The sequence below is a fragment of the Chironomus tepperi genome, unplaced genomic scaffold (assembly GCF_022539635.2).
Source record: "Chironomus tepperi strain 1889 unplaced genomic scaffold, CSIRO-AGI_Ctep_v1 contig_449, whole genome shotgun sequence".
NCBI classification, from domain to species: domain Eukaryota; kingdom Metazoa; phylum Arthropoda; class Insecta; order Diptera; family Chironomidae; genus Chironomus; species Chironomus tepperi.
The window spans coordinates 377,155-389,925 of NW_027226571.1; the positions used below are offsets into that span (position 1 = coordinate 377,155).

Consider the following 12,771-nt stretch of genomic DNA (forward strand, 5'->3'; position numbering starts at 1 on the left):
TTGCATAACAAGATAGAAGTAATTGGAAGAAATGTGAATTTTTATGACTTAATCAGCAATAATTAGCATAAATCCATTGTGGAGGCCTAAATGAGACTTTTTGGAAGTCCTGACTCCATTGGAGCGACTCATCTGTTCTAGGAGGCGCCATTATGAAGTCGCACTTTTGGACTTTTGGAGTCTGAACTGCCAACGTCCTGCTGACTCTAAAATAAGCCTTAGGTCCATCTCAATCACCTTAATTGCTTCTTATCGCAACAAAACCTCAACCAGCAATCCATCCACCCCCCAAACCAATTTCCTAATAGATATGTAGATAATAGGTTACGTAACATATGAACTGCCCCCCACACTTTTGGAAAATTCTTCTCATTTTTATGCTTAAATATTCAGATTTTTAAAGAGTCCAATTAAAAGAAAATTGTATCGCATGCAAAATAAATTCATTGTTTCAATTTTCTTCATACATGAACAGCTACATAAAATTTGTTGTCATGCAAAGTTATTCTTGTATTTTTTTATGGTGTGTGCTTGCCGAGGCAGTCAGTATGAGGGAAAAAATATTCTTTTTATACGTTGTTTGGCAATGACATGAAATTTATGTCGATTTTGCATGATACGCAATTAGAGAGGAAATTTTTTTTTTTTTCCTTTTTTTATGGATTTTTGCCTTTCTTTTGGCTTTCTCGAGATATGAGAAGTTATGGCTTTTTGTCGTCATTTATGGTGGTTTTAACGATAATTTCATTTTTTTTTTTTGTTCGTTGGCTGAATGTCGTGGATGTATTGAAGGGTGTTCTATTGATGATTGTAGTTAATCGTTGAGTTTTTAGGCTGTTTAAAAGGCTATGTATAGAAGGAATTTTATGGAGGCAATTTTATGGAAATAGTTGATGTAACTGAGAGTTAAGTATATTGATTTGATTGGCTAATAGCAAGCTGAGTAGGTTTTGATGTGGAATTATTGAATTTTTAAGTTTATTCTTAAGTTTGGCAGTGTAGCCTTGGATATCCTTGGATAAGACCGATTATTTAAAGGAAAGAGCATGATTTTATGGAACAAATATTACACTATGGTACCTAATAGCTGTTTAGTTGCCTCTTAGCGAATATAATTCATTACTAAGTTTATTGCTTGATGAAGATAGTGTTGCATTTGAAATTGGGAATTGATAAGCAGTAAACTTCGATAGAATTAGCTTCAGGCAACATTTATGGGAGGTCATGAATCACAATTGGTCTTTACTTACAATAAAGGAAGTTAATAAGTTTAGAAATAGTGCGAACTGTACAACGCGAGCTCTAGAACACGGTTATGAGTATGATTTCTCTCTATCGGGATTCCCCGGGATATCTCGATCCACAAAAATCCCGGGATCCCGAAAATTTCAAAAGTCGGGAGCGGAATTTTGAGAAAGCATACTTATGACGATTTGTCGCTAAATGAAATGCATACATCTTGAATACATCATAATAGCCGTCATTAGGATCATTTTGAGGATTTATGTATTATTTTGATCATCACTGCTTAATATCTGTCAACGAAATCTATTTAAAATAGCCAAAATCAGCCATCACATAGCCGACAAGGCTCTCTTACATCTTACAGTCTTTACAGTACACAAGACGACATATTGTGGTTTTAGCAAACTTAAGTGTGCTGTTTGAGTCTATTTTCCATTATATCGATCACACATGAGTCACATGACTGTCTATATTCTCATTAAATTCAATTCACAATCCCAAATCATTCAATCCATCAATAATTCCTGAATTTCTTATTAAAATCACAAATTTATTCTAGAATTTCCCTTCTAATAATCCATAACCAACCACAATCAATTCTAGACTACCATAAAAAATTCCAATATTTAATCACATAAATTTTATATTCATAGACTAATTCTTATCATCCTTATTAAAATAAATTATGTCAACACAGAAAAAAATTGAATATTTTTATTTCATCACATCAATCTTCTTATTTTCCAGCCTTAATCTTTTTTTTTCACGTTTCGTCCTTACTGTATATTTATGTTTATTTATTCATCAGATGATGGAAAGGAAAAAAAGGGATGATAAAGGAAAGAAAACAGAACAGGAATATCGAAGCCACTTGTATACATTTAAAAAACCATTTCATCATGTCATGTTTACATAGAACATCTTTAAATTTACTTTTCATTCATATTTGAATAATACACACAGAAAAACTCAAAAAAAAAACTCATAAGATAAGAACCGGCACGTGTCCTAATATTTACATTAAGCAAGAAGAAGCACCAAAAAAAATGAGCAGAAAAAAATTAGCATTCAAGTTTTTTTGTACATTTGTTGATCATCAATCGTTTTATTGGCAAATGAAAGCGAAATGAAGGAAAACATAGGGACTGTATGAAGTATTAAGGGTAGAAATTGAATGGAGAAAACCACCTACAAAGCATAATATTCTCGATAATGTGTTATGGATGAGTATATTTGAAGTTGGTAAGTTTTGAGGTTGAATTGGAATTTTAGGACGCATTTTGAGAGTGACTGAGTGACATCCTAACATATTGAAGCTGGTTTCTAAGGTAATATAGGTGCTGTAATAGATAAAGCTCCTTATGTTGTCTCAGCAGAGTAGAATCTGGAGTACAGAGCCAAATATAGGCAAATATGCCAGCACGACATAAAGACCTCTGTGACCAAGTGGTTAGACAACAGACCGGATATCTGTATCACTATTTTTTGAGTTCGAGTGTTCGATTCTCACCAGACCTTGATAATTTAATCATTATTAAGAGTCGATAGGACATTGTTTGCCTTAGAAGCCTTCTTTTGCCACTTAGACACAATTTCAAGCCTAATAACTAGAACTTTGGTGGAATAATCACAAATTTTATGGGATGTTCCAATGAAAATGTCATTTAGTTGATCCTAGGTCTTGTTATATCCTGAACAGACAAGGAACAGGCTCATGTGTAAGTCCCCAAAATTGGACATTCTCTTTTATATAGATTGAGTAAACTTAATGGCAAGCTCATTAGAGTGAGCATGCTCATTGTCTGTCAGTGTATTGACTAGATATTTATGTCAAGTTGTCCGTCCATGCTTTACGTTTCGTCGCTAATGATTATTTAACTGACAGAAGGATAGTGCTGACTTTAGACGTTCTCTCCGCGTGAAAATGAGTCTTCGTGTGCCCCAGCCAGGGTATAGTAAGTAAGTAAGCCCATTCACTCAAGTTGGCTTCAAAATGCACTCAAAATTGACCAGACATCGACCTCTGACCACATGAGAATTCACAAACAAATCTCAAGAATTCTTATAAAACATCACAATTTACATCCAGCGAAGTATAAGACGTCCAGCCAAAGTACAATCCAAATACACCCCCCTCAAAAAAATTCATCATCCCCAGATAAACCATACACACCATAAAAAAGAGAGAAAAACAGATTTAATATTATGATAAATGTCTTTAAATAGAATTTGAGTGCGCAAAAATGGAAAGGAATGAAGACAAAAAAAAAACACACAAACGAGGCATGAAAGAAAACTTTTTTTTTTTAACATTTTCATTCTGTGCGATATGGCACACAGAGCAATGAGTTCTCGTGCCTTTGAATCAGGTTTTATTAGGATTTTGGGAGATATAAATAATCATTTTCATTATAATCCACCATAAACATAAATTCTCTTAAAAACAATATTTTGGATGCATAAATTTCATTTCTATTGAAACTTTTTCGTATGCTGTATGTCTAACCTTTTTTTTTCTGGCCCGACAAAGGGTTGGTTGTGTCTTTAAAGTACAACGAGTTGCTTTAAAAAAAATATTATGTATGTTGAGAAAGTTTTTAATAGAATTAGCAAAGAAGTTTACAGACTTTTGTGTCTACGTCATTCTTTATGTTTGTGAAGAACAAACTCTCGGAAAAGTAATTCATCTGTAAAAAAAGTTAAGTAATTTATATGGAGAGAATTTTTGAGATTGTAAGGTGAGTTTTATGGTCTAATCGAAGGATATTTCATGGGAAATAATTTAAGGAATTTTTTGTGATTTATGGGACTTTTCTGTTGACAAAAATGGGGTTTGTTTGGATGTTACGTAACCTCAAAATTGGGATTTATAGACTGTTAACTCTCTTAGAAACCAAACTTGTAAGTTAGGCTTTAAATTCATGGAAAAACATCTACTAAGTCAGCACATCTACTCTTCTTAGATAATATTGATCAACATCCTAATGACCAGATGATGATTAGTTTTTATTGATGCAATATGAGTCAAATTAGCTGCTGAACAAGTTTCTGTTCCTTGTTAAAGCAGCTAATTTAGTTATTTCGTTCTATATTGCTCTATTTTAGTCTTTATGGTCTTCTATAGTATCTGATGAATGTTAAATCTTAAGAATAGAGCCATGAACAAGCTACTGTGTCAATATGACAGTAAGGCCTGTGTGCACTATGGGGCAAAATGAAAAAAAAGGGACATTCACTTTGTTTTTTGGACTTTTTCGAATTACAGCTAGTGGGTATTATTTTCTTGTAGTACATATAGCAATAGACTTGCATGCCAAATTTCAGGTCATTTGGTGCTGTTTGGTCGATTCTGGAGCTGTTTAAAGTTGAAAAGTAGTGAAAAAACAGATTTTTTCACATCCTGTTTGACTCGGGAAATTCCATATTTAATTAAAAGATATTGAAAAACGGTTTTCGGTTCCTAATTGTACTATATAAGAGCTTAAATTTTATACTTTGGAAAGTTTATATATACTGAGTTTTAGTGGCAGGGCTTTAGAAAATGTATGAAAATACCAGGAAAAAAAAGCTTTAGGCGTCCGGAACTAACATTTTTAGGTCGATTTCCCCATACGGAGCTATACTAGCTTAAAGTACTTACTTTCTAGTTTTCAAAACCGTTAAAACCTTTACAATAGGTACTGGGGAGCAAAAGTTATTGCATTTTAAGTTTTGGACGAATTTTTTCTCAAAACTAATATTTCTGAGATAAATTTAGAAAATATCGGTTGAAAATAGTTTTTTTATATTTTTGTATGCATTTAGCCATTTAAGAACGATTAGTGAAGAAATTTTTACAAAAAGTTCAAAATTCACCGAGATAGAGGTACATATGCTATTTGACGACTTAACCCTTTTTCTCATCACTCAAACTGCTATAACTTTTACATGACTAAATATTTTTCAGTTCTGTTTCTTGTTTAGTATAGCTTGTTGTAATACCTTTCCAACGATATATAATACTTAATAGTTGGAAGTAGTCTTGGTTGTGAAAACGGACCCTGTTTGTGACTGACCCTTTACAAAGAAATTTTCAAAAAAGTCATTTCTAAAACTACCACTTAGAAATTAAATAATATAATGCTTTTGTGTTTTTCATGTCAAAACATGATACTTATGAATCTCAAAACATAAAAAATCTCATTTTGTAAACTTTTGACAGCTTTAGGGGCCTTCATAGGTAATACTCAGGTAGTCTCTCAATTCTCAGATATGAAACATTTTTCTTGACTTTTTTGATTGATATTGAATATTTACACTTATTTTGTGCAAAATATATCAATTTTAAAAAGTGTGGTTAAAAAAAGTGATTTTTGACTATTTTGTAAAAAACAGGCTTGGGTAGGCCACATATAAAGCACTCCAGTAGCCACTTTGATTAAGTACTATACATGTATTATGCATCATTATAAAGGTATTAGTAATAGTTAGTAATAACAGAAAACAGAATCCGAAAATATTGGTTCTACAAAAAGTTATAGTCATTTGAGTGGCCAAAAAGTGCTCAGGAGGGCAACCAGCATAGGCAAAAACACAAAAATTCAAAATTTTACTTATATTTTGACAAAAAATGCAATATTTTGAATTATTACAACATAAAAATAGTTTTTATTCAAAAATCTTCAAGAATTTCGTTAAAATTTTGAATTTTTGTGTTTTTGCCTATGCTGGTTGCCCTCCTGAGCACTTTTTTGGCCACTCAAATGACTATAACTTTTTGTAGAACCAATATTTTCGGATTCTGTTTTCTGTTATTACTAACTATTACTAATACCTTTATAATGATGCATAATACATGTATAGTACTTAATCAAAGTGGCTACTGGAGTGCTTTATATGTGGCCTACCCAAGCCTGTTTTTTACAAAATAGTCAAAAATCACTTTTTTTTTAACCACACTTTTTAAAATTGATATATTTTGCACAAAATAAGTGTAAATATTCAATATCAATCAAAAAAAGTCAAGAAAAATGTTTCATATCTGAGAATTGAGAGACTACCTGAGTATTACCTATGAAGGCCCCTAAAGCTGTCAAAAGTTTACAAAATGAGATTTTTTATGTTTTGAGATTCATAAGTATCATGTTTTGACATGAAAAACACAAAAGCATTATATTATTTAATTTCTAAGTGGTAGTTTTAGAAATGACTTTTTTGAAAATTTCTTTGTAAAGGGTCAGTCACAAACAGGGTCCGTTTTCACAACCAAGACTACTTCCAACTATTAAGTATTATATATCGTTGGAAAGGTATTACAACAAGCTATACTAAACAAGAAACAGAACTGAAAAATATTTAGTCATGTAAAAGTTATAGCAGTTTGAGTGATGAGAAAAAGGGTTAAGTCGTCAAATAGCATATGTACCTCTATCTCGGTGAATTTTGAACTTTTTGTAAAAATTTCTTCACTAATCGTTCTTAAATGGCTAAATGCATACAAAAATATAAAAAAACTATTTTCAACCGATATTTTCTAAATTTATCTCAGAAATATTAGTTTTGAGAAAAAAATTCGTCCAAAACTTAAAATGCAATAACTTTTGCTCCCCAGTACCTATTGTAAAGGTTTTAACGGTTTTGAAAACTAGAAAGTAAGTACTTTAAGCTAGTATAGCTCCGTATGGGGGAAATCGACCTAAAAATGTTAGTTCCGGACGCCTAAAGCTTTTTTTCCTGGTATTTTCATACATTTTCTAAAGCCCTGCCACTAAAACTCAGTATATATAAACTTTCCAAAGTATAAAATTTAAGCTCTTATATAGTACAATTAGGAACCGAAAACCGTTTTTCAATATCTTTTAATTAAATATGGAATTTCCCGAGTCAAACAGGATGTGAAAAAATCTGTTTTTTCACTACTTTTCAACTTTAAACAGCTCCAGAATCGACCAAACAGCACCAAATGACCTGAAATTTGGCATGCAAGTCTATTGCTATATGTACTACAAGAAAATAATATGAATGTCCCTTTTTTTTTCATTTTGCCCCATAGTGGTGTGGTTGAATTTGAAGGCAGCGGACTTATATTCTAGATCACTTTTTGTTTGAGGAAATTGGTTTGATTCCTATTAACAAGCTGCTGCGTCATTTCGACACTAAGGCAAGAGTGGTCGAGTGGTTAAACAACAGATCTGTAATCTGCACCAATTTTTGTGTGAGGAGATGGATTTGATTTCTTTTAAGAGCTTATTACAATCATCATATAGAGTTTAGTCGATATGATGACAAGAATTCTCACAATCCTCATGACTTTCGATCTTTGCTTGTCCGTTTACGACCAGACCTATAGCCTATTACCTTCCCTAGCAACCTCACTACCAACTACCAACCCTTAACAAGAGCTTGAAGTCAAACAGTTCCATTCAAAACCCCAACCTACTTCAAGCTCCATCTTCAAGCAATTCCTTCAATTTTCACAAAATATTCCAATTCCCCACATTTTCCATCAACAAATGGAACCCCCTCATCAAAAATTTGTAAGTAATTACACTTAAAACAAATTTTTCATAATAAAAAATCCAGCCACAAATGGCATGAAAAAAAGGAAAAGTAAGCAACATTTCTACATTGTTAGCTGCCATGATGCCTAGACACATTTACAAAATCATACATCTTTATGAATAGTAAGGTAGGCAGAAGTTGTGAAAAAGGCATAGGCATAATGTACATATGCAAAATAATAATAATAATATATAATCCTTTATTTACTTCAGTACATAGGTCGGAACAAAAAAGAGTCTAACTTGATATCAACCTCGTCGGTTTTAAATCAAATACATTAATGGAAAGTGATTCGTAATATGACATGATGTTTGCTTTGAGCAATTGAAATGTGGTCAAAAAAAAGTTTACAAAAAGACCAATTAGAAAAAAAAAAAAAGAATAAAAAATGTTATTTATAAAAAAAGCAGGTTAAATAAATTAAGGACGAGGTTTCGGCAACTTGTGTTTTGCTCGAAAACTCAGTGAATCGTAGCTGTATTGGCCAAGTGATGATATTAATTCATTTGAATGGTGTGCAACTTTAGAATAAAAATTGTTGGTTAAGCGTGATATGAAATCTGACATTAGAGGAATATTTGCTGAGTTGTGAATATCATTGACTGATTTGAAATCAAACCAATTGATATTGAGGATCATTCGGAGGATTTTGTTCTGGAACAGCTGAAGCTTTTTAATATGGCAGGATGCAGCATTTGCAAAAATTGGACAAGCATAAGTTAGAATCGGCCTGATGAGTGATTTAAACACTCTTATTTTTGAGTCCACAGAGGCAAACGACTTTCTACTAAGTAGGCAATATAGACTTGAAAAGCTAGCAGCACTAGCTTTTTGGATCGAACGGTCAATGTGTTGCTTATATGTCAATTTCCGATCGAGAATAACGCCCAGACATATGCAAAAAAAGGAACCATTTGCCTGTGCTATTTCTACCCCTCATATCTTCCCATTCCATTGTTGTTATATTACTACCCACATGTTCATTCCTTAGTTTGTATGAGCAGCAGCAGCACAAAAAAAAATCAATAAGTAATGTTTCCGCTTTTTCATTTTTTTTTTTTCATTCACAGGAAGGAAAAACCTGTATGTTCGTGAATGGTAAAATATTTTTTTGAGCATTTTGTGAATGTTGGATGAATTTACTGAGGGTATTATGGCTATGAGTCTGGTGTTTCTCTTATTATTGTGTGTTTACTAGGTTCTTATGTCTGAATCAGGGTTATCTAATAGGTATCTTTGAATTGGTGGTCCTGGGGATTGTCTGATCAAACATTACTGTTGATTAAGCATAATTAGAGCTTGAAGTCGACTCGCAATTCGAAATGGAGTCAAGTCGAATATTCTAGAATCAGATTGATCTCTGAGCATGATTTTCGACAGCTACGATAGACAACCTTAATCTATTCCAAAAAATTACCAAATTTTTTAAATTTTTGAATGTGACAAGTCAATATCTGCTGCTTAATATCCAAAGATAAAGGCAATAGCTGTAATATATTGTATCTAGCCAAGATCAATGACCAGATGTGCCTAAACAAGTTCTACAATTACCTAAATTCATGCTAAATCAGTTATTTTTCCAAAAGTAAGGAATCTATGGATTTATAGTAAATCCTGCAACATATCCTTTTCGTAATTTCTAAAAAATCAGCTTGTGTGTCACGAATCTTTCAATTAAACCTGAATTCCTACTATTAACCTTCCAAATTTTTAGATTGTAAGAGATTGCGTGGTAGGCCAAAAAACTCATCGAAAGCAGCTGTCGATAGAGATAGTATCTCACTTGTAATTGATAATTGGCAAGCGGTAGCCAGCGATAGAGCCAGCTTCAGAAGCCGACTGGAAGAGGCTTGATCTGTACGTCCAGCGAAGCAAGTAAGTAAGCAACCCTCAAAATATCTAAAAATCCCCAATAACCCTCAAAAAACAGCGCCCACTACCCCATTAACCCCATGTAAAAATATTCTCAAAATATTTGTTCATATGTGCTACAACACCAACAATATCAACAACAGAAAGCATATAGCACTCTTCCGTTTTGAAAGAATATATTTTTACGTGTTTGAGAACACTTTTTTTGTGTATTGCTGCCTGATATTCCAGCACATACATCCACACTCACATGTTAATATTTTTGTTAAACACTTTCAAAAATGAGAAAGTGAAATGGAAAGATTGTAACATCATACCAAACTTTATTCCTTTTTTCTATATTACACTGTGTAAATATATATATGTACATGTAATGCATTGAATGAATATAAAAAAAATACAGGAACATCAATGAAAGGAAGTCTGATAACAAAAAAAAAGCTGAATTGAGAACGATTTTTTTTTTATCGGAGTTCTTCCTCCTCTCATGACTGTAATATACTTTTTGTGTAGGTGTGTGTGATGGCTGTTGAGACGTAAAAAAAAGTGGAAACGAGGAGATTTTTGATATAAAGTCGATTGTAAAGTATGCAGAAAGAGTGACGGGAGTTTGATAAAGTGGATTCGATCGCTTTTTCATTTTCTTCTCGTCGCTTCCGATGTGTGTTTTAAAGTTGAATGATGAAATATTACAGATGAAGGTGTGATGGCTTTGACTTTAAAGGGGACTTTAAAAGGGATGTTGATTTTTAGGGAAATTTTGGAGGTTTGAAGCTTTTTTGGGGGTTGAATTTGAAAGCTAGTCTCTATAGTAGGGCGAGGTGAGAGTAACGCTTACGAGCATGACTATCCAGCATATTTAAGTTGGAAAAGCTCACGAGAGCATTCTTAATCTGTAAGGTCAGCACAAATCCGGTTAATCGGTTAATACTGCTGGATTTTGATAGAATCCTATCTTAAGTCAGAGTCTTGCCGGCTAAGTGGTGGATTTTGGTCGATTAACCAATTTGCGCTATTCAGCAAATGTGGATGAGAATTTCATAAAAATCTACGAATTTCTAGTAAATTACTTTAAGGAACTACATATTTCAAGGATAAGGAACTGATCAATAACGTTTTAATCGATTTTGTAGCTTGCATGAGGGAACGACTGACGCCAAAAGCACCCCTAAATCGGATTTTCATAGATTATCATTTCAAAACTACAACAACCACAAAACAATAGCAATTTGCATCCCCTATGCCATTACTATTGTTCCAATTCTTTCTTTATTCTCCCCAAATAGAAAAGGCTTCAATTAGTCGTCCACATGTCAGGTTATTTAACTTGATATTTCATGGCAAGTTCCATAAATTCTCAGAATATTTTTCACTATAATTTATCGACAATTTCCCTTCTATATAGTCTACATGCAGAATATCAAAAAAAGAAGTATTAATGACATGTGATAAACTTCTACCTTATTTCGTTTATAATTCTAATGTCCAACTATTAATTATTAAACAACACATTTTGAAAATAAAGAATAGAATGTAAAGTTTCAACTGAAATTTGTGTCAAATTGCTCCCCCGATAGGAGCCAATTACATGCAACATACAATCAACCTCATCTACAAGAAAATGAGAATTATAATTTATTGACGTACTGGTAGAAGTTTCCATACCTAAAAAAATATTCATACATACACACACAATACACATTGGCGTGATTTACAGCAATAAAAAAATATAAATATTGTAACATAGAAAAATGCTCAGTTGTTCCTTAACATTTTTTTTTTGTCAAAAAAGTGCTGTATCGTGTGGAATGAATTATGTTCCTTTGCTGATTATTGACTGATGATTATGATTATTATTCTTCCATTTTTATTACTTTTTTGGGGAATTGTTTTATATTATAGTGCAGTAAATTGTCAGGAATTTTTATGAAGACTTTATTTTTTGATTCTATTTATGTTAAAGCTTGACAAATAAAACAATAAGGAGGAAAGTAGTAAAAATATTATTGAAGGAGTTCACTTTTGGGGGGATATTTTAGATGACTAAATTTATGGGGATTAAGTTTTTGTGATTTATTGGGACATTTTGAAATCTATTGAAGATTTAATTAGGATTTATGTTGTAATTTACATTGAGATTTAATACTTTATGTTGTATGTTGTAATGAAGGATGTTAGAAGGGGTATAGAGGGGAGTAAGGAATATTCTGAGTCATCCTGGATTTTCAAGGAAGATTCAGGAGATGAAGAAAAAGTCTGAGTCATCCTGAATTACTTTGTCTGAAAATATGGCATAGGACTAGGGTGGCAAGAGGATTTTCTCGAAAAATCTTGACATTTTGAGGCTTTGTCAGGACACAGCAGCAAGAAAGAAAAGTACAGCAGTGTCCCGGCAAAAATACAGCAGATGACCCTGCATATGATTTAATTATAAGACGATAGCCAGCGATACAGCTGGATTTAGATATAATCTAAGGGAGGTTCATACAGAGCTCGAAGACGACGCTTGGATTTCGGATGGGTACATATTAGAACTCAATTGATTTGTGTGGATAGTGAAGTATAGTGCAGTAAATGAGGATGTTCCCCGAATAGCATGAATAGTCGGTTAATCGATCCAAAATCCGACACCAGTTCGGCGTGACTCTTAAAGATAAATCCAGATAATTACAAAAATGATGTCAACCTGCGGCCAGATTTTTGATCGATTAACCGACTTGTGCTGTTCTAACGCGTCAATTCAATAGTCAGGTTCTTTTACACGTTACTGTGATTATAAGAATGCTGTAGGACACGCTATTGTGATTCTAGTCGGACTTTAGGGCGTTGCAAGTGATTTACAGATCTTTCCTTACAAAATTAAGAATGCTTGAACAATATTATTCATTTTAGCATGTTAGAGCTTGCTAAAAACTTTGAAAATCCCTGTCTTAGACCAGAATTGATAGAACTTAATTTTGGAGGCACATCTAGTAAAGTATGGATTTTTAGGAGTCCTGTACAGTCTCTTATGGCTTTTAAACTTAACTTGACTATCTTCTTGGATTAAAAAAAAGATTGTCGCCAATTTTGAAGCCCTAAATGTCATCATTTATGGAAAACACACAGTAATAA

General features: G+C 32.8%; 1 protein-coding gene across 4 annotated transcripts in view; it reads right to left on the reverse strand.

Moving 5' to 3' along the window:
• Positions 1 to 12,771, reverse strand: part of Ddr (discoidin domain-containing receptor 2) — a 234,706-nt gene that overhangs the window by 86,946 nt on the left and 134,989 nt on the right. The gene's annotated exons all lie outside the window — the stretch shown is intronic.